Genomic DNA, 22,772 nt, shown 5'->3' with positions numbered 1-22,772 from the left:
GGGAGCATATAATCATCAAGATTGTCGGGGGATACCTTCGAGGTCATGGGCACACTTTTGGAGTCGCATGAATTCTTTTCAAATCAATACCAAAATTTGAATCCATGGAATAGGATGGTTTCAATCGGGTTCGAACTCACAACGTACGGTACCCATCGCCTAGCGGAGAAGCCACAGACAAAACCGCTCGGCCAAATCCCCAATCTCAAAAAGATTGGTTCAATAACCGAGGTAAGATGTTACAATTCTGACTGCGCCATCTCCAAACTCTGTAGAGTTCGTGAAGCACTCACGCTCGTACACACACTATCATACATCGCACACAAACTTTATCGAAGCGAAGCAATGATACATCGCTTAAACTGGGCGGAAGACAGCCTCGGAGACAATTCTGTCCACCAGCAGAACTATCAACCCAGGGTAGAGAATACGATGATTTCAATTCGGTTCGAACTCACAACGTACTGTACCCAATCAACTAGCGGAGAAGTCACAGAGAAAAAAGTTTACTGAAACACGACGAAAAACATTTTCAAATTTCCGAAAAAGTTAGATTTCATGATATTTTTACAGAAAAATTATAAAAGGGTACTAAATTTCTCTTTAAATTCATAAATTTCTGAGAAAATAACAGCATGAGGCATTTGCAAATCACTTCCTTCTATTTGTACCACAAGAAAAATGATTTACATCATTTTCTGGTTGCAAAATGTAGTAAATTTGTCCCATGGAAATAATCGAGATTTTATCTTACTCATTTACACAGCAGTACCTTTCACTTTGAAATTCAGATTATTTTTCTGTCTCTCTAATCCAGGTTATAATTCTACGGAATATTTCAGAATGCGATAAATGATCAAGAATTTACAGCTGAAAAAATGAAACTGCCAAAGTTGCATTGTCAAACCTTCATTTTTTCAAAGTATTTTCCCTTCTATGTCTTTTTGCCATGTAATGCAGTAATATTTAAAGAAATAATTGCATTCAACCAGTTCAATCCCAAGTCTAGAAAGAAATTGACAAATTGCTTTAGAAATTAATAAATTGTTAAACATTTTGGATTTTGATGAAGTAGTTGCAGGACATGTCTTGCAACTGAGATGGATGTCAGTTGCAGGACATGTCTTGCAACTGAGGTGACATGTCTTGCAACTGAGGTGGGTGTGTCAGTTGCAGGACATGTCTTACAACTGAGGTGGGTATGTCAGTTGCAGGACATGTCTTGCAACTGAGGTGGGTGTGTCAGTTGCAGGACATGCCTTGCAACTGAGGTGGGTGTGTCAGTTGCAGGACATGTCTTACAACTGAGGTGGGTGTGTCAGTTGCAGGACATGTCTTGTAACTGAGGTGGGTGTGTCAGTTGCAGGACATGTCTTGTAACTGAGGTGGGTGTGTCAGTTGCAGGACATGTCTTGCAACTGAGATGGGTGTGTCAGTTGCAGGACATGTCTTGCAACTGAGGTGGGTGTGTCAGTTGCAGGCCATGTCTTGTACCTGAGGTGGGTGTGTCAGTTGCAGGACATGTCTTGCAACTGAGATGGGTGTGTCAGTTGCAGGACATGTCTTGCAACTGAGGTGCAAGATTTGGTACAGCAAGTGTTGGTTCAAGCGAGGTGAATGAAAACTCAATGATGTTTACCATGGGAAAAATTACATTAGGAACATAAAGTTAGGAACATAAAGTTTTTTCTTTGAAAAAAAAGTCATGTTTAATACCTTGTGTTTAATACTTATTATGAAAATACATTATAAATCTTAACTGTATTACAAGTATTGACTGTGCAAGAACATATTGCACTCATGCAACGTGTCAATGAATAACATTTGTACTTTTCAATGAGAAATTTCAAATAAAAAAAGGTTGACAGAGCATTTCCAGAAAACTCCCTGACAGGCTACATTGCAATGGTCATCATGAAAAAAACTATGTACATACATATATAAACAATATAAAACAATAATGATAGCAGAGAACATTATTGTCAACCTTATCAGTAGTCTACATACCAACATCAATATTCTCTGTTAATCTATTTCAGGTGGCAAGAAAGGCTATTTTTAATAAAAAACATGCATTTTTTAAGCAAGTTACCATGATACAGACTTCAAACTCTCAGTGTAGCTGTGGTACATATTAACTGTCATTAGAAAAATGCATAGGTGTATAATCACTGAAATTTGATACCTTTGAAAAATACTCAGCTTTTTTTTCAAATTTAAATTTTTATCTCAGGTTCTTTCCTTGATTTTAAATTAAAATTACCAAAGTATGAGTATAATCCAGACCGTTTATGGCATATTTGTAGTTTGGATGACCCCATTATGATAATATCCATCTGTAAAATATTGATGTTTGTGTAACACAGTTATCAAAAAGTAACAACTGGTTGCATACCAACCACACTCAACAGGAGAAAAACTGCTGTGCATTTATTTAAAATAACCCTTTAAAATGCATTGGAAAAAGATCAGTAGTGTGTGTTGTTTGGTTTGCAAGAAAACTCCAATCTAAAAAAAAAACATAAAAAAGGCCAAAATGTTGAAATTTCTGAATTTAGGCTATTTTCAGGCATGTCTCTAGAGGTCATTAAGCTATATTTTCTCAAAAACTCAGCTCTTTTGAACTCTCAGCAACATTATGAACTGAAAAAGATTACATTTACAGCTGTCCTCCATGTTACATGTATATGCAAGCAATGACTTCCTAAACTTTCACAGATTTGCTTTTTCCTATAAAAACATTTTGGCAGGGAGTTGGGGTTATTACAGTCTTTCCCAAACAACTATAAACAATATTTGTTGATCTAAATGTTATCACAATACTGCAATTGGTTTCAAAAATTTATCCTAATTTTACTTCAGCTGGTGTACTGAGTTGTTGACGTTGTGGTAAAATTCAAAGAGGTTGTATAACAATACTAACAGTGGGTAGTAAACTACTGTCTAACATTAGGTGATCATCTTGCAATGTTTGCTCAAAATAGTCTACACTTTAAAAGCAGGAATATTACTTGATTCACACTCCTATCTAAGCATGGCCAGTCTTCCCTTTTCTCTGTCTAAAAACTGTTAGCTGAAAATACACAATGATTCACAGAAAAAAAGATATACCTACACCATGTACACCACAAGCTGTACAAGAGAAAATTGTTTAAAGCTAGTCAATACCACAAACACTGTCAAGGTCTGTGTTACATTCAAACTGAAACATAAAGGTGACTTCATCAGTTGGTTTCTTTGTGTAGTTCCAGAGCGGAATCCCTTATTCACCCATAAACTTGGACACCAACTGACGCTCTAGCCTTTCCCACTACCTTCTGAAGATTTCTGCTATCCAAATTAAGGCGATCAAAGTTTTTGAGAGCATATAAATTACCCAAAACTGAGGTCATTGCAAGGAATTTATGGAAAAAATAATAGAAAGATCAGCACAAAGATGTACAGTAGCACTGCGTATGGTTCAAACAAATTTTTAAAGATTAAAAAAACTCTTACATGTAATTCTTTGACCTTTTCTCACACATTTTAGCTCAATTATTCAAACTATACCACACAAAATCCCATTACTCAGTACTGTTGTTTATAGTTTCTTCAAGACATTTTCGTTCTTCAAAACATTTTCGAAGACTTGGAATCCAGAGTCAAGAATGTAACTTCACTCAAAAGTTCTGTCTTCACAATTACCTTTAAGATATCAAAACTGTTTCTCACACCTTCTATTATTAAATCTATCTTTATCAAACTGATCCGGGTCACCCCTTGGAATTTACATATCAAATTTTACAGCAATTGAACAAGAAGTAGCAGACAAATATATGTATGCTTCTTGCTGAAAATTTTGATGTGATAAGCTCTGTGCTGCTGACAAAGTTGTACACTAACAGGGTGAATCTAGGAACTAAAAACCAAACTTACATGTAATCTAGTAACTCACTTATGTAAACTGGAATCTCAGCATCAAATTATTTATCATAAGCGCTGTAACAGTATATAGTACAACACACCCAAACATGTCCTGGTATGAAGCTTGTCAAGGATTTCTGTTGAATTACTGTTCATCTGAGTCTGTATCTTCACAAGGGACAGTACCTGATATCACTTCACACCATACTTTGCAAAAGTTAACACATCTCTCCCAGTCGTCGATGCCAACAACATTGAGACCATTTCTCAATCCAAACACCAGGCCACTTCCTGTAAAAGAAAGGAAAGAAATGACAGAAAGTTAGACAAGGGAAAAGTAGAGGTCCTAGGAATTATTTTTTGGGGAAATACTGACTCTTGGAAGTTTAATTTTTCATCATGTGTTGCAATGTCAGAAATACCCTACAACTCTTTCAGTAATGGGGAGACTTCCATTGTCCATTTGTGGGTTATACTAGTTGTCAGCATGGTTACTTGTGATACAGGTTTGACTACTGCCTGCATGAGCCCAATTATCAAATAATTTTAAATCTCAGATTACAATGTATAAGGGGTTGAGACATAGTCTTAAATATTTATTTGATATGTAAGGTATGTGATTCATTTGCTCAGAAATATTTGTGATAAACATACCTGCACCACACCTTCCGTTTAACATCCATTGACCTCGATGAGCAAATTTTTTACGATGATAAAACATTTTTGCAGCATTGTTTCTGAGCAATTGGTAATTTAGAAGACAAAAACAAATTTGAGGCAAAGGACTACACCTGAAATTTCCCAAGCAATGCATTTAGGTACATGTGTATGTTGTGTCAAGATGAACTTTACAACATGATGATGATACAATGTACATGTACAGTGTATCTGGATTGGTGACCCTTAATTTCTGACCTTGATTTTGAAAGAAAATGGTTGAAAGTTTGCTTTGAAAATGTAAGTGTAACCAGTACATTTTGTTATGGTAATTATTTCGATACGACTAGCGAGACAATTGTTTATTATGACTCAGCTAGGGGGTTCAGTTTCAGAACTTTCTAGACTTTCTGGTATGGCGTCAAACTTGGACGCAAGTTTGAGTGTCATTGTGAATTTTATTTAGATGTATCAGTGTTGTGAGCGCACAGACGGACTTGCCTTTCCGTGTCAGACTGTCGCCAAGTCTGACGGGTCGGCAGAAACCAGATTTCCGCGGGATAGACTGTTTTCATGGAACGAGTAGAGCTATCCTGGACAGTCGATCGAGCGCGACTCGATCACTACATGTGATGCAGAAGAAGCCGTGCGCAGTGGTACCAGATGCCGACAGAGCGGAGAGGTAGCCGTTCGTCATTGAGAGTGAAAGCGGACAGTTTTCAGTAAGTTTAGTCAGATTGCTGACATTTTATGTGACCCATAGACACTGGATGTCATTGCGGTAAACATTTAGTGAGACGATTTCAGCGTATTTCGTCGATTGATTGATGTAAACTCTACAGAAGTATCCCGGATGTAATCGCCAACCCAACAAGGAATCCGACGGTTGCACGAAGTTTGCCGAGTACTCGAAGAGATGTAACTGCAGTGTTCGTGTATATGAGACGTCGACCCGACGAGTGTTAACTTCGAGTTTGAGTGTGTGATCAATACGGACATTTGTCGCATGCTTCATACAAGACCCCAAGTCGCGTGTTGATATTCTGAGTATAGTTTCTGAGTATTTTTATGAGTCAAGTGTACCATTTTAGTAAAGTGTTGTGCAGACAGAGGTATTTCAATGTTTATTGACGAACACTTTAACGCATATAGTTTTCGATGACATAGTCTTAACTGAATGCAGTTTTGATAATTCAGTACAGAGATTTTTTATATCTTTTGAAGTCTGTATTCGATACTGATGTTTACGGTTTATCAGTACTAGAACAAAGCAGTTCTCTGACATTGTTGTTATTGTAAACAGTTTTTGTAAACAATTTGAAGTATTTGTTTATCAACATTGCACGTGTTGCAATTAGTAATACAGAGTATATTTCATGTTATATGAGTGTTGTGGTTTCTCATTTCACACCCTGCTCCCTGTTGTTGTATACTTACAAAGCCAACGCCAAATTCGAACCAGGTGGCCCCAGCTCGAGAAATTAATTTGGCTGAGCTTCGGACCGGCTTGTATCGATACCGTTGTCAGGAGCTGGTTACATAAGCATAAGTATTTTGTTTACTACCAGGTGTCAACCACATGTATCTTAACATGTGAGGTATTTAGCCTCGACCCTACTTGTAGAAGTGTGAATATTTGCATGCCACCCCTCCTGAAAATAAGGATGAGTCCCTTATCGTTGGTGACTGTAATGACAAATCATTTCAATTAACATGTCCTAACCTCGGATAACACTGAAAATATAGCTTTGTACGTACCATCCAATAAAACGTAATCTCCAAAGCAAAGGGTCCGTTTGGCAGTGCTTTCACCTCTTCATGAATCATGCATGTTCACGCTGCGATCACAGTTGCCGACATCATTGCTGCCATTCCACAAAGGACCGTGGTAAACAGACATCGAATTCATCGGCGATATCCAGTACACGTATTAAGTTGTATTCCATGTAGTCCTGTCACTAAATCATCGGAGTAACGGACGTCCTACATTCAGAATCAGTAACCTTTCCCGACGAAGGAATTAGTTCAGTGGATAAAACTCATTCAAACGTCGCGCCGTTTATGCGCCAGTCAATGTAAACCCCCACCCACCCCACCTCGGGGTTTAGTGGGGGATTTGGAAATTAGTCCTGTGAAATCTGCCAAATGCCCCACCCCCTGGGGCAAGACAATCTGGAAAATCCCCACCTAAACCAAGTAAATCCCCCACATATGGGGATGGGGAATTTGTAAATTCCTACACACAACCACTCTTTGGAATTTCCATGTCGTAACAACCTGCATCAATATAAAAAGTTCATGTTCAACTTTAGAACAATTTTTATCATTTAAAATAGGGTTTTGTGACATTTATGCTGTTCACAAATGTCTATCACAATCAACACAAATAGATCCAGGAAAATAACATACTTTTCGCATTTGTTTTTCAGCCACTTATACTGTGACCAGATAAAATTTGTTGAGGTGTCACTGTCACGTAATTCACCTATTTTGGAGTAAGAATTTACAATATTTTTCAGTCTAGTTTGCTTGTATGTTGATTTAAAACAAGTAGAGGAATGAAAATTCACAATGGTCCGTGTTTATTCATCACAAAACACGGCAGAAAGATACTGTGTAAAACTCAACAGAACAGATGATCAGAATGATCACACTGAAGAAACAGAACTGTTTCCCTAGCTGTATGGGTCATCATGAATAAATTTGATAATACATTTAGCGGTCATAAAAGGGAATTCCGTCGTGACCGAACATGTTTTCCAAATACATGAGCAATTTAAAGGGACAAAGTCGGCCATTTTTCATGAATTTTGTTTGATGTGAGATACTATATTGTTTGACATGTCGAAAGATACCGCATGAATGGCTGACCATGCTTATATTCGACCCCGGTTTTAGACACGATACATGCAAACCATCAAGGAAAATGAATTCATGGTCATGACCATTAATTCCTTTTCGCGATGGTTTTATTTAATTTGTATAAAACCGGGGTCGAATATATGTATGGTCACTCATTCACTCAGTACCTTTCAACATGTCAAACAAAATAAGTAGTATCTCGCATCAAACAAAATTCATGAAAAATGGCTGACTTTGTCCCTTTAAGTTTTATCAAAATAGAGTTGACCCGGAGGTCTTTTTAGTGCTGGATCATGTCGATGACGCATCGTGAACGTCCGAAATGTCACGCTCACGTGGAAAAATGTGGGAAATTTTGCGCATGGTATGTTCAATTTTCCAAAAAATAAGAATACACGGCGGATGAATCATTTATTTGGTTATCGATATTTCAGCCATCAATCACAAATATACTGTCATACACACCTCTGAATATTGCTGCATCGCGTTCATCAATAGCCTGTCGAAAAGCTGTTGTAACCGGCCCACATGGCCTTGACAGCCACCTTCCGCCATGCTACGGCTCTGAACAACAACATACCATTTCAGGGCCTGAAAATTTCTGTTTTTTCCCACTGGTCCCAGGACCAGTGACCTTTTTTTTTTCACTGGTCCAAAGGTAAAATCCACTGGTCCTCAAAAATTTGCATAACAATACAAGAATGATTCATTTCTCATAATGTTATACATGCTTTTCTATCAGATTTGCTTGGGATTTACATACAGCATAAACTGCCAATCTTTGTAATACAGACACACTGCATAAACATTTACTTGGTAGTTTGCTCAAGTTCTTGTACACACACTTGAAATGTTTTTTTTTACTATTGCTATAAAGTTCACTTCATTTTTATAATTGCCCAGCGGTTGATTCTTTTCCGTTCAAATTGTAAAAAATAGGTTGAAAACACCAAATACCTGAGAGGAACTTCTTTTTCCTTTGATAGCAATAGCAAATTGCCATAACGCTGTTTTGACAAGCTAGGCGGTTCTTGTTAAGGTCAACTACAATCGAGCTAGGGGATCTTGACTATATAAGGAATTCAGCATGGTGACCTTCTAAATTCAGAAGCTTGCTTACTACGGACGATCGGAAAGTTGTAATGAGACTCCTTTCAGAGAATTTTACTGCAAAATACTACTTTGATAGACAGAGATATAATATTTTCACACAATTGTGGGGTTGCTGATATTTTTAGCTGAGGCTATGGTCTGGTTTTTGCCACATTAAATTTTACATGTAAAATGAGTACGTGGCCCGTCATTTGATTTTTGCAGTACAGTGGCTAGTGGAAGCACATCGCCTGGCTCATATCATGAATCGCAAACTGTAATAGAGTAACTGATTTTCCTTTAGAGTTTACGTTGTGATGAAAGAAATAGACTAAATTTTAAATGTTTGACTGACTTAAAGACGCAATAATTATTGTAATTTTGTAGGTAGAAGACGTAGTCTCTCAATGGGCTCTTGGTTTTAGTGTAACCATGGAGCCATGGTGTAACTGGCTTTAGTTCGTCTCTGCTACCTCCATGGTTTCAGTAACTTCGGTATTTTGGGGGGACGTAGTTTCTAATTTTTCGTCAAAAGACACTAGAACACAATCTGGGAAAAACTGGAAATTCCCTTGCAAAATAAATTGGCTCCCGTTTGCACTGGTCTGCGGACTTTTTAGAGGTAATTTGTACTGTTTCGGGATAAAAAATCACTGGTCCGGGACCTCGGATCAGGGTAATTTTCAGGCCCTGCATACGTGCGCATGCGTAGTTATTTACGAACATTTTCTGGGCCTGTCCGTCAAAGGAATAGGGGGATCAAAACGAGGCAATTGCCCCACCCCCTCGGGCACAGTTTTATGGCACACACGGTCTTATCCCCCACATTTTTCCCGTATCGCCCGAGGTGGGGGGGTGGGGGTTTACATTGACTGGCGCATTATACACTCGACTTGAAACGATACAGAGTCTCACAACAATGTTGGCTGGTCCCCGCCTCAGTATGTGCAGGAAATTTGACTAAATCTTTTCAGTGATTCCTCTGTCTGTCAGCTTTACCAAGTAATGCTTGTGAATGCACAAGCTGACGATCGAACCGTGAATCAAGGTAAATGTTATATTTGTTTACAAACCATTGTTTACAAATCCAAGCCCCTCTGATTGTGGAAAGAAGGCCACAGCCTGTATACAATATGGGGGGGGGGGGTATGTCAATATATTGACCATTAGCAAACCATTTTTATGACCAAACAGAACTTTGAAATGTGATCCATACTTTTATTACATTGTAGTAAGATCACTTGATTGCTTTTCTGAGCTGTAATGATGATTTGTAAATTATTACTTGTGTGACAGGAACAGTACACTCAGTGTGACAGTTTTCGGACAGGGTAGTGGATTTCGCCCGAAGTCGTTTCGTAAATGACCAGCAATACGAAATCTTATTACCATACCTTTCGAAACTTAATTGTGATTATCCTCAAACTCAGTTGACACGACAGGAGTGGTATTTCGGGGTCAAAGTTGCCAAAGTTTTGACCCTATGTCAAGGGCGTAGTAATCGGACTGCAATCCCAGAAATCGGACGTCGTGTTTGGAATGTGATTAGGAGCTAAGTATTGATAATTTGAAACTTCAAGCCACCGATTTTTAATTTCGATGTGTTTAGAAAACAGTATATAAGAATATTTCATGATAATTAGTTATGTTTAATCCATGGACGACTCAACTATATTTCGACGTGTATAGCGCTTAGATATCGGACACGGGCTGTCTCTGTATGTGTTGCTTTCGGCACCTTGTACACCCGTGGCCACTTTAGTGTTGATTAAGCCTGTCTGGTACAAACAGAAATTCTGTAAACGAAACAAAGTGGTGGTCGGTGTAATAAATGTAAGGTTCACTATCGGCACCCCACTGTTAGGATTGAGATAACGTTCTACTAAAATGTCTCGCCTGCCCAATTCATATCGATCACAACACTGCACTGTAGACACGCTGTAAGTCTGCGCTCCGACAATGAACATCAATAACAACGGTCGCGAATATCATAAGGGCAATTCCTTCAGTGAGGACATAGCAAGCTTGATTGTTCAAAATATAAGAGATTGTGGTGGCAATCCGGCACCTAGCGAAGTACCATGAGGAGCTTACAAAGAAACAAGCAAGCGTTTTAAGATAAGCGTGGAGGGAGCCAGAAAAGTTTGGAAGAGATGTATATGTATCAGGACAAGTTCCCTTCAACCGGGATGAGAAAAGTGTCGTTCATGGTTACACACATGAGAATACATGTACATGTAAAATGCTACCCCGGCTGTACTTTACTCTTACCTTTTCTCTTGTACCAAGTGAAATTGGAGTTTTATTTATTCACGGTTTTTAGGAAAGAAACATGGCTTAGTGCAAGTGAATGTTTATTTCGAAAGTGTTGCATTCAAGACGGGCGATGTCTGTAATTTAATCACTAACATTTTCAAAGTGGCATTTTCAAAGTGGCATTTTCTCAATTCCCGCGCGCGTCTGAACAAAGTCTGAACACGACACTTGAGATACACGCTATAGTATCGTTGGTATTCATTCACTGCAATATTGAAATCGACACAAAATGTGTGATGTTCTGTAACACTGACTACATTTGAAACACATTAATTTTAGCAGATACTTAGTACTGATAGGGCAAATGCTGTGGTCAACATCATTTGTATACAGTGTATTTTACAATCACTCCCTAATTTCAGGCTAATCGGCGTGTCCATGGGGTACCGATAGCAGGATCATTATCACCACTGATACAGGGTAAAGTAACCGTTTTATCACCCTTCTGCAGACAGAATTTCTGCTTGTACCAGACAGGCTTGATCAACACTAAAGTGGCCACGGGTGTATCGTACGGTGCGGCTAACTTCGCTAAGTTTGTTCAGTGAGTATTACTTATAATTGTTTCCATTGCATATTTTGTTTGTATTAGAATCGCACAGGCATTATTTAATAAAAATCGCGAGTATATTTCATCGTATGGCATTATTTACCTGTCAAGTTTTTACGCGATAAGTCACTTACTACGTTTACACAATTATGCTAAATATTGTCTGTCCGAAAACTTGTACACTTCTTACGTTCATTAAATGTACTTTTTGTTCTCGAAACAACTGCGCAGTTTTCGTTTAAACTACATGCAATCGTAGCGAACAATGGAAAGAATATTTTCAAATCATTATTCTCCCCGACATTCAAAATTCAACGCTAAATCAGGACTTAAGTCAAAATTTCAGTTACTTTGACCTGACGGCAGTGTGTTGACAGTATCACTGACGCGATGTCAGACGACAATTTGTGACCGCCGCTCGTAGCGAACTCAATAGCTTCTACCAAAAAAACTATCGAAAACGGGACAACAGTGTCACCTGACTTAATATGAGGTCACATGACCCGTAAAACGCTATCGATACGGAGCGAAGTGAGTGTAACTAACAGCATGTCACTAAATGTCCGAAAACTGAGGTCGTCCGGAAACTGTCACACTGAGTGTAGAGTTTGAGATAGAGAAGTAATCATTACATTATCAACTCTTTATTTACTGTATTTATTTTTGCCATACAAACTGTCAGGTTTAAGCTGAAATGATCCCAGGAGAGACAAACTGCCCAGTTATTATCATGATTTAGCATAAACCTTCCCTAGGCAAAATTCACAAAAGAAGCCCATCCTTTCATTCTGAGTGCTGAGTATCACATTCCATAAATATTCCATAATTTTGAGCAGAACTTTGTCATTTCTCATCCCATACATATACTTGTATACTGTAATTATTAATTTTATAGACAACAATCCAACTCCACTTTCTGTGATGTAATAAGGTGTAAACTATATCATTTGAGTGTTCAGAGAGGGACTGTGATTTAGATCACTCTTCCAATATATGACTCCTGTAAAATTTTCTTTTCCAGGATTTCTACCCAGAGATGATGCATCAGAGACTTATTACCTGTAAGAGAAGGCCACCAGTACACCAGCCCTTCAGTAATCCTTAAAACGTAAGTGTGATCTTTTGACAAAGATAAAATTTGCCCAAAGTCCTCTTTCTTGCCAGTAATAAGGCTACATGTATGTTCACAAACACTTCTGAAGGGGATGGGGGGGGGGGGGGCAGTGTTCTGCCAAACTTTTGCATCAGTTGGGTCTGAGGGCCAATGGAAGCTCAAAAAGCGGTCACTGTTGAAAAAAAGGGGTCATTCGCAGACAATTATACACTTTATTACATGCCATACCCGTGTTGTTGTTTGGAAGTTCAAACTCACACTCAAAGTTTCTGCGAGTACTGCGGTTTTATGGTCCTACACAGTCGACATGGCGAGCAAGTGTACTCGTTCCGAAATTCATGTTGGCTCAGGTCATCGTATTCTGTTTATTATTATGCTTCATGCATACTTTGCAAGTCATTGAGTTCTTTTTTACATTGTAGTGGAGCCAGCTGAAATTGTGTAACCATTTTTCATAATAATGTTGAACATGCCTAAATGAAGGCTGAGTTTCCGATGAAAGCTGCTCAATGTTTTGAGACTGTACTGTTTTTCACTGATATATGTTTCCAATGTGGATGGCTGTGATCTAATAAGCATTTGATATTTGATATTTGACATGGTACAGTGAAATTGGTGTTGAAATGCGATAAAAAAATCATCAGGTTTGGTTTCCAACAAATTATATTATATATATTCCAAAATGAATTCAATGTTTAAGAGTACCAAGGTTGTAAAAAATTGACACACTTCCTACCATCTGGTCATTGTACAGTATATCTCATGCAAAGATGGTCAATACATAGAGGCGGACCATTTTATCACCTGGGAGGGGGTCCTGGCAGATTTTGAAAAAAAATCCAAACAAATGTCAATAAAAAAAATCAGCCAGAAAATGTTTGACAAAAAGAAAAGGTGGGAAAAAAAATTATGTACAATGGATCGGATAAAAAAGATAATGTACCTTATCAATTTTCATTTGTACTGGAAGAAAACAATATTTACTTTTCCCTGTAAGATTTCTGAGTTAATCATTGTATGTTGAAGTCTCTCCATGTATCTGGTGTATGGGCAAAATGTGAACATTGGTTGCATGTTATGTATTCAGTCTTTGTCAAATATTGTTCATAAAAATTAAAGAACATTTTGCTGTATGGTTGTAAAGATAACATATTTGTCAATACATAAACTGCCTTGCAGATTGATTGTTTTAAAAAAGAAAAGGAAAAGAAACTAATCAAATTGATGTAACATATCCACCCTGAGTGCCTGTAGGCCTATATTTAAAGGGACATTATCGCTATTTTTTGATCTTTTTTCACCAATATTGTTGCAAACGAGCAGTTGTTGATGTTGTTTGATTTATTGAAAGATGTCTTAAAATGGTCGACCATTGACAACTTCCATCCAATTTTGCCTACACTGTGTAGAAAAACCTCAGGTCAGAGGTTTTAGGTTGGCCACTGTTAACCTCTTTAAATTTCAGTGGTTTTGTGGTGCTTTAGAGTGTGCAAACGCTTAAGTAATATTCATGGCATCAGGTTTCTTCAGCCAAGGCAACAGATTTGTTTTGTGTTATTTTTTATAGCTCAAAATATTTTTACATCATTAAACAAGTGACAATCATCTGAACTTGTGTAAAATAATACCTGGAATTTGGACAGTAACGCAAATCCTCATTTTAACTTGACAGGAACTGGAATTTTAGCAGCAGTAAATGTTGGAAGACACTGTATCTACATGAACAGAAATCTTGAGAGGCTACACATTGTCTGCGACATTTTAGGTGCAGTGATGGACATTGAATCTGATGAATGAAGACCATCTTGTTAACCTGTTATCTGAGGTGTATAGCGAAGGGTGATTTTACTGATTAGATGAATTCTGCTGTCCATAAATTTACTGTTCATTCATCTGTCCACTGAATTTGGTATTATAACAGTGTTTAAGCTGTTTTGAATAATTTTCTTGTTTCTTTCTGTATGTCAGTGTTAAATGTGGAAATGAGTTTCATAGATCAAACAGTTTCAAGGTCACATTAGGATAGTCCTTGAGAGATTTAGGGTCACATCTTGATGGTTCCTGAAAGTTTCAAGGACTCATCTGGGTGGTCCATCTCAGTATTTGGTGTACAGGTAGATGCAGGGGTTGAGATGTGAATTTGTTCAAATGAACACATCAGTGTCAAAAATGTACAAATGAGGTAAGAAAAAGTGAAATCCTGCAAATGTGCAGGAGTGATAGCATGCCAGTAAGAAAAAGGCCAACTCCACTGATCTTGAGTCATTGCCTGTCATTATTTATGAACTTTTACATATTAACAGACCTGCTGAAACCATAGACAGTAGAAGGGGGAGACCATCTATACTCAAACTAAGAGGGGCTTGTTTCTGCTGTGCATGTTGCCAGAGTTGACCTCCAGTACCTAAAGTTTCAGACCTTAATTAGGGGCCCAAGCCGACCGGCTGGGACCCTATTGTTATTGCTCAAGTTCTACTACTTCCTCTTCTTCCTCTTTTTCTTCTTCTTCTGCCGATTCTTTGTCGACCTAGATCTCTAAAACGGCTGAACGAAAACTTCTAAAATTTGCAGGGCTAGTAGGTATCAATTAGTACTCGTGCACCTGACCCTTCAAATTTTGATTGGTCACGTGACCTGGTGGCCATATTGGATTTTCCAAAAACCTAAAAATGGCTTCTCCAGAAGACCTAGGGGTCTAGTCGATTTGAAATTTTTTGTATAGTAAGCATGACCTAAGGTCTCTAGAATTTGCAAATAAAATCGCATGCGGTCATGTGACCTTGGCCACCATATTGGATTTTCTAAAATAGTCATTTAATCTTTAAAAATCTTCTTCTCCAGAACCGAAACATCGATTAAGCTAAAATTTTACTCATGTCATCCTTACAGTGATCTCTATTAAGTTTGCAAAAGACATTCGATCGTCACGTGGTTTGGCCGCCATATTGGATTTTTTGAAATCACAATTTAATCTTTAAAAATCTTCTTCTCCAGAACAAATTCACCAATTGAACTAAAATTTAATAAATGTCATCTACAGTGTGATCTCTTTCAAGTTTGCGAAAAGCGTTTTGATTGGTCACGTGGTTTGGCCGCCATATTGGATTGTGCAAATATCGTAATTTAATCTTTAAAAATCTTCTTCTCCAGAACCAAAACACTGATTAAGCTGGAATTTTACTCATGTCATGCTTACAGTGATCACTTTCAAGTTTGTGAAAGGCGTTTTGATCGGTCACGTGGTTTGGCCGCCATATTGGATTTTGCGAAAATCGTAATTTCATCTTTAAAAATCCTCTACTCTAGAACCAACACACCGAGTAGACTGCAATTTTACATGTATCATCTATTGTAATATCTCTTTCAGGTTTGTGAAAGGCATTTGGATAGGTCACATGGTTTTGCCGCCATATTTGATTTTGCAAAACTCGTAATTTAATCTTTTAAAATATTTTCCTCCAGAACCAATACACAGATTGAACTAAAATTTTACACTCATAATCCCTAGTGGTAGTTCTTTCTTTCAGTTAGGAGGTTTGTTCGCTGTAGTGGATATAACGAAAATCGCAATTTAATCCTTAAAAATTTTCTTCTCAAAAACCAACACACAGATTTAACTGAAATGTTACTTCATATCTTTCTTAGTGCGAGCACTTTCAAGTTTGCGAAAGGTATTTGGATCGGTTAAGTCGCCCCAATGTTCATAAGGCAGCAGTTTAAAACTCGTCAGTCAGAAGATCGATCAGTGATGTATGTTATATTGTACACTTGAGAGTCAAAGACGGAACAACAGACTGCAATGCCCGCTGTCAAATTCAACTAGCAGTCGCACGAACCCTAATCTCGGCCCATTGTGTATAGTAACTTCAGCGCCCAGGTTTTGTACGCCAGGATGACGTTGTCAAGTATACTGCCACGGAAGTACTTAGAAGAGCGTGCCACTAACTTTAGGGGTGGCCGACTGCTTTGATTGGGCCGACTGCTTTGATTGACTGAAATAGAGCGGGACAAGGTCCTGCCACAATTACTGGGGTCTACACACAGCTGTTTTGTGAGTGTCAAGGATCATAAATGAAGCTATTCGGGTAATTTTGTATGTAGGTGTCTGAATGCACGCTCACTTGTTCATCACGAATAAAAAAGTAAGATATATGACATTGCAAGGTGTGGTGATTTTTATGTTTCTCTATCTGACATGCATGGAGTGGCCCTGGTGTGTTGTGTAACTGAGAGCATGTAGCTGATTAAAAATGTAAACAAGACCACATCAAAATTGCTGATACACATCGATTAAAACAACACCTTGTGTAATGAAGTTCGTGGTGACGTTGAGATCTAATTGAAACTAAAATGTCAATATTATGAAGTAAGGGTATGATAAACATTATAGGCTGTTTGTCATAAACATTTTGAAATCGGAAAGTGAGAAGTAAAATACTTGTAGAAAAATGTATTGCGTCACTGTTGCTGAAAAATAACAGGCTATCGACTCAATGCCGGCGAACTGCAAAATCGTCACTCACAGCCTGCAGGTAAAATGGTTAATCAGAGCTGGACGCTCTTGCCATTGTTCTAGGTCTAATTAGGTGCGACCATATCAGTTGTTAGTGTAGCTGTTCAGAATGTTTGTTTGCGCAGCTTATTACAGTGGGAACACTCAGTAAATATGCACTTCCTCAATTCCAAGGTTTGAATATTTAAGCATGTGGACTTGAGTGACACCAACGTTCAGAAACAACAATGCTAGAAACTTTTGCTCCAAGTACCACTACTGTCACTATTCAGTTTCAACGATCAACTCCATGAGTAATTTAGAACGTTCTTGTGTATGTTATCCAAACACTCTACATTATGTGCCATACAATAAATTCTTTGTTTGCCGTTCGCGTGCTGGTAGGATTTTCAATGGACGAAATCTGAAAAACAAACATAAATCGCCTGCTTGAAAATAAGGTGCGTTGTGGCCTTCCTTTGTTCGCAATGACGCAGGCAGTGTTTCCGCTGCCTGCTCGCAAAATCGCAAATGCGAGAAAAAAGTAGCGTTTGCCGAGAAGATTTAGCAAATATTATCCAAACTTGCGGATCGAAAATTGCAGATGACGTCATCACTTTGTCTGTCCACGCGCTGTCCTGCATTCAACTTGAGAAGTAATACTTTATCTCTGTGCATCCCCGACCTTATGCGTCAGAAGATCGCATTTGTAACACATACAGTAATGAATAAAATTGTTACGAAATAGCTAACAAACCAAAAGTACCATGTTTACCATGACTATTTGACTAAGATGTTACTAAGTTTTGGGTTGGACAACTTCGCACAATGTACCTACAGATTGCTCCGTGCACTGTGCAGTACAACGTCGTCACAGGCGTGCTGTTTACTTGGTAGTTTGTATAAGTATAGTTTATGCTACGTTCCGACGTTCTCTTCCGTAGAACGTCAGAACATAGCATAAACTACACTTATACAAATACCTAGCTCTGCATGACAGGGCTGTGTGTTACCGGCGTTATACGATGTGGTGGGAGGCCGTATAACGCCGGTAACACACAGCCCTGCCATGCAAACAGCACGCCTGTGAGTGTCATCATCAACACTGAAGGATCGTAGTGACGGTGAAAGTAAGCAAAAACGGCAAAACTTTCGTTTTTGACTTTAGGCAGCTCCACCAATATTGGGGAGAAACCACCCCTAACACAGGTTGTAAGCGCAAGTAAAGCTATGAAATGGAAAGAAAGATTATGATCAGAGTAGGAAAGTCGACTGGAATTTGCAAAGTTAGGAACGGCATGGTTAAAAGCATACGGCTTTTTTCAACGTAGAGCGAGTAAGGCACTCCTGAACGGCGAAAATGTTGGTGGTGTATTGCTGCCAACAAGAAAATATCTGTACTGACGTTAGGAACTTGTGTGAATTGGCTTCCTTAAAGATGAATTCGCAAGAATTTTCAGTGTATTGTGACGTGATATTGTAAACAGATTTTCAGAGAAGGCGCTCGCTCGTCCGCAGAGTACAGTCGACGTACTTCCGCATTCATATTGTGCAAATGTGCAAGTCTTGTCGCGATATTTGAGCATTTAACTTGACCGTCAGTGAAACAAAATGATGTTTCTCCATATCAAATCATTATGTGTTTTATATTTTCGGGTTCTCTTTACGTATTAGACATGAACATTTGGATATATGATCCGTGATTTTCGCGATCCGTGGCATGATTCATATCAAGCTGGCCGTGAATAGGCACTGACGTTTTTTGATGATGACCCCTGACCCAAGTGTCATCGATGCGCTGTGCGCTGCCAGTGTCCGAGCATCGCTTGTTAAATTCATAGAGCTACCAAAGCTCCATGCTAAATTCAAGCGTAAAGCAAATTTATCGAAAGTCTAAAATGCACACATTTCTCAAGTCTAAGAGTATTTTACTTTTGAACTGCTATGAGAATGGATATCTAATTCGTTTGAAAAACTGGTATGCAGAAGCAGGTTTCGTGCCGTTGTCTATAGCGATATGTGCAGTACAGCATTGATAGCGATTACAGGTTTGTAACTATTAAATATAGCTGCATCGCATACGCCTAACTTTTGCCTCAGGACTAGTATTATTTGACACTTAAAAAGGAGGATTCGTACTCAAGGCTGTTATGATTTGTTCAGCTACCCACTCTTCTTACTGCAAAACTTGTAATCTTATAAAAGAGACTGTAGTTTCAACTTTTACCACGATGTTTAGCATTTGTTTCCTGAGTAACAACTCCATACTTTGTTATTGCCAGTAACTTTTGCATTTTAATATTTGGAATTTTCAGGTTTTGAAGAACACCCTTTTGTTCTACCCAACATTTCGAAATTCATAGTGTACAGGTCATTAAAACAACTAGTACTACGCCAAGAAAAATAAAACGTTTCTTTCTTATTCTAGACATATTTCAAAAATCATGTGGTGACGCGGGTTTCTTTTTTCATTCTTCAATCAACAACGCGGGAAAAATGACAACATCATACGAATACACGCAGAGACAAATGTACAGCAGCGTTGCTTTATTATTTTTGTACAGCAACAGTTCAGCGGTTTAAGTGCAGCATTTGCACGGCAGTTTTCACAGAGTAATATAAGAGTGAAATATGTATACAGTTCTGATCTGAATGTTAGTGTCAATAATTTGTACAGTTCTGTTTTATACATGCACTATCGTGATGTATTTTTTGCAGGTTTTTTTCATGTATTTCCTCATTAGCAGAAAATAGGACGCAGAGGAAGGAAAAAAAACTTTATTTTTCTTGTCATCACATCAGTCTGTATGGCTGACAAGTGACCACACAATTAATGGACTTTTATTGTAATACTATTTCCCATTTGTCTATGACACACACTTTTTAAAGTCATGTAAATGGGAAATGGGGAAAATGATCTTTGACACGAAATTTTCATGTATAACAACTAGTTCAAGGATATATCAACACATAGGACACACATTAAATTTACAGAATGAGCTAGGATGGTATACATTAATTTGGCTTAAAATGCTGGTTCGCCTAGACATAAAATGATGTGGTGAGGCAGGAATTTGTTACTGTAATTTTTTTTTATTCTTCAATCAACAACACGGAGTTAAACATGACAACATCATAGGAATGCACGCAGACTGCACAGCAGTGTTGCTTAATTATTTGTGTATAACAACAGTTCTTTGATTAACTTAAGCGCAGCATTTGCACAGTTTTGACAGCGCAATATAAGAGTTACATATGAGTACAGTTCTGAATGGAATATAAGTGTCAATTATTTTTTTAAGCTTCTGTTTTATACATATACTATCGCCGAGTTTTTTGTGTTTATTTGTTTTTTAATTATTTCCCCATGAGCAGAATAAAGGCTGACGCGGCGGATCTGAATTGACGGGCACGAGGATGACAGACAAAATTTTTATTTTTCTTGTCATCACATCAGTCTGTATGGCTGACAAGTGACCACACAATCAGTGGAAATTTATTGTAATGCTATTTCCCGCTTGTCTATGACACAATTTTCAAAATCATGTAAATGGGAAATGAGAAAAATGATCTTTGACAGGAAATTTTCACTTATAACAACTAGTCAAAGGATTTAATTTTGTCAACACATAGGACACATGGTAAATTTCCAGAATGAGCTATGATGCTCTACATCAATTGTACTTAAAATGCTTGTTCGCTCTCTCTGTCAAGCATACTTTTCACGATCATTTCACATGGGAATTGAGATGCGTGAGCTTATAAATGTATTTCCACATGTGTTAACAACTAGTCTAAAGATTTCTCTACACTAGAGACACATGGAAGCTCAAAATTTGCACATTGTATCATCAATGCAAGTACTTTCAACCATGGCAACCGCTTGGGCCCCGCCAACGCTGCTTGCAGCTTTAATTACTTTTGTCATTCTTGTTTTTCTGGTTTAAATATTTCTTGTTGTTTTTCTGGTTGTACTGTGCAGAAATCATTGTCATAACATCAACGTAGAATTTTCCTCCACTGAATAGATAGAAACAACATTTATTGTTGATCATTGGTAACCCATACTGGTATATACCAATTCTGATCAAATTTGAGCGACACCGTATTATTGCGGTATTTTTCTTTAATTGTTAAGGAGAAAATATGTCTTTAATTTTACATACATTCACTTAAAAGTAATCAGCGATTGAACTGTTAAAGCTGTTCAATTATTAATCTTGAATGAAATTTTAATTTAGGTTATTTTCAACTATGTTGATGGATATAGCTTCTTATCTCACATGGCTTTATTAGGAGGCAGTTTAAAATCACATTTTGATTTCTTCACCATCAAATTTCAGAGTTAGATTCAAGCTTCTTTGTGAAGGCTTAAGAAACCTAAATGTAGGCATGAATGCATATGTGTCAGTATGTGTCTAATGGCAAGGACACATGAGTTCAGGTTTATTCTAGACTGATGATTTCATTGCAGTGGACATGCAGAGGAATGTAAATACTTGAATAACAGCATTAACAAAAGGTTATGAGTTGCAGTATTGATGATGTTCTTGTATTGTAATGAAATGTGACTCAGTATTTGTGAAATATGTTTTTACAGTCCTTTACGTCAAAACTTGATCTTTTTACACAGTTTAAGAGTGCCATATGAAATATAATGGAACTCAGTTTGGTACCCTTATGTGATGTAATTTTTCAGATGACATTATAATTTATGGAAAATTTATTATTTCCTTATATTTTTTTCAAACTGATTTCCTTGAAAGGCCCTAAGTAGGTGTTCTTTTTATGTTTCAAGATGTGATTTGACATGACAAAGTTCGGTTGTAATTAGTTATCTTGTTAACAATACAATCATTTCAACAGTGAATAAAAGTCCTGTTTAAACTTATATATCTTCAGCTGGTTTTGTGATTAAAACCTCAGTTACAAGACATGGCCTGCAACTGACACACCCACCTCAGTTACAAGACATGGATTGCAACTGACACACCCACCTCAGGTACAAGACATAGCCTGCAACTGACACACTCACCTCAGTTGCAAGGCGTGGCCTGCAACTGACATACCCACCTCAGTTGCAAGACATGTCCTGCAACTGACACACCCACCTCAGTTGCAAGACATGTCCTGCAACTGACACACCCACCTCAGTTGCAAGACATGTCCTGCAACTGACACACCCACCTCAGTTGCAAGACATGTCCTGCAACTGACACGCCCACCTCAGTTGCAAGACATGTCCTGCAACTGATACACCCACCTCAGTTGCAAGACATGTCTTGATACTGCGGTGGGTGTATCAGTTGCAAGACATGTCCTGCAACTGACACACCCACCTCAGTTGCAAGACATGTCCTACAACTAACACCTCACACCCCCTTCATCAGTACAGTTGCAGTTATTTTCCTAGTCCCAGTTAGAATGTTGGTATTTTTTCAAACTTTTTCCAAGCACAAGCCAAATTTTTATGTATTTTTTTAATTTGCTTCATTTTTTTGGAAACATATGAAATTAACATTTCTGAACTTATACCCCAATTATTTCCCCATAAATTGTGAATTCTGACGGAAGCTGATAGAAATGGTGCACGAATCTAAGGAATTAACTATAAAAAAATTAAAAAGAATACTGTTTTGAAAAATATAAATATTTATCAAGGAAAAAGACGAAGAAAAGCTACTTTTCGGAAATTGGAAAATACTTTTCGGGCTGTTTACAATATATCCTATCAGTAACTGACACTTTACAGTCACTAGGCATATATTTCAGTCAAACGCATTCTT

The 22,772-nt window shown here is 37.9% G+C and overlaps 1 long non-coding RNA gene across 1 annotated transcript; it reads left to right on the top strand.

Annotated features, from left to right (window-relative positions):
- Window positions 1-9,470: 9,470 nt before the first annotated feature.
- Window positions 9,471-14,399, top strand: LOC139120588 (uncharacterized). The gene is made up of 3 exons (XR_011549120.1): window positions 9,471-9,562; window positions 12,402-12,488; window positions 14,167-14,399. It is a non-coding gene; the product is annotated as an uncharacterized lncRNA (long non-coding RNA).
- Window positions 14,400-22,772: the final 8,373 nt, after the last annotated feature.

Source organism: Ptychodera flava, chromosome 20 (assembly GCF_041260155.1).
Source record: "Ptychodera flava strain L36383 chromosome 20, AS_Pfla_20210202, whole genome shotgun sequence".
Taxonomy (NCBI): domain Eukaryota; kingdom Metazoa; phylum Hemichordata; class Enteropneusta; family Ptychoderidae; genus Ptychodera; species Ptychodera flava.
Note: the sequence above shows the minus strand (reverse complement) of the source record. Positions and strands in the feature narration are given on the sequence as shown.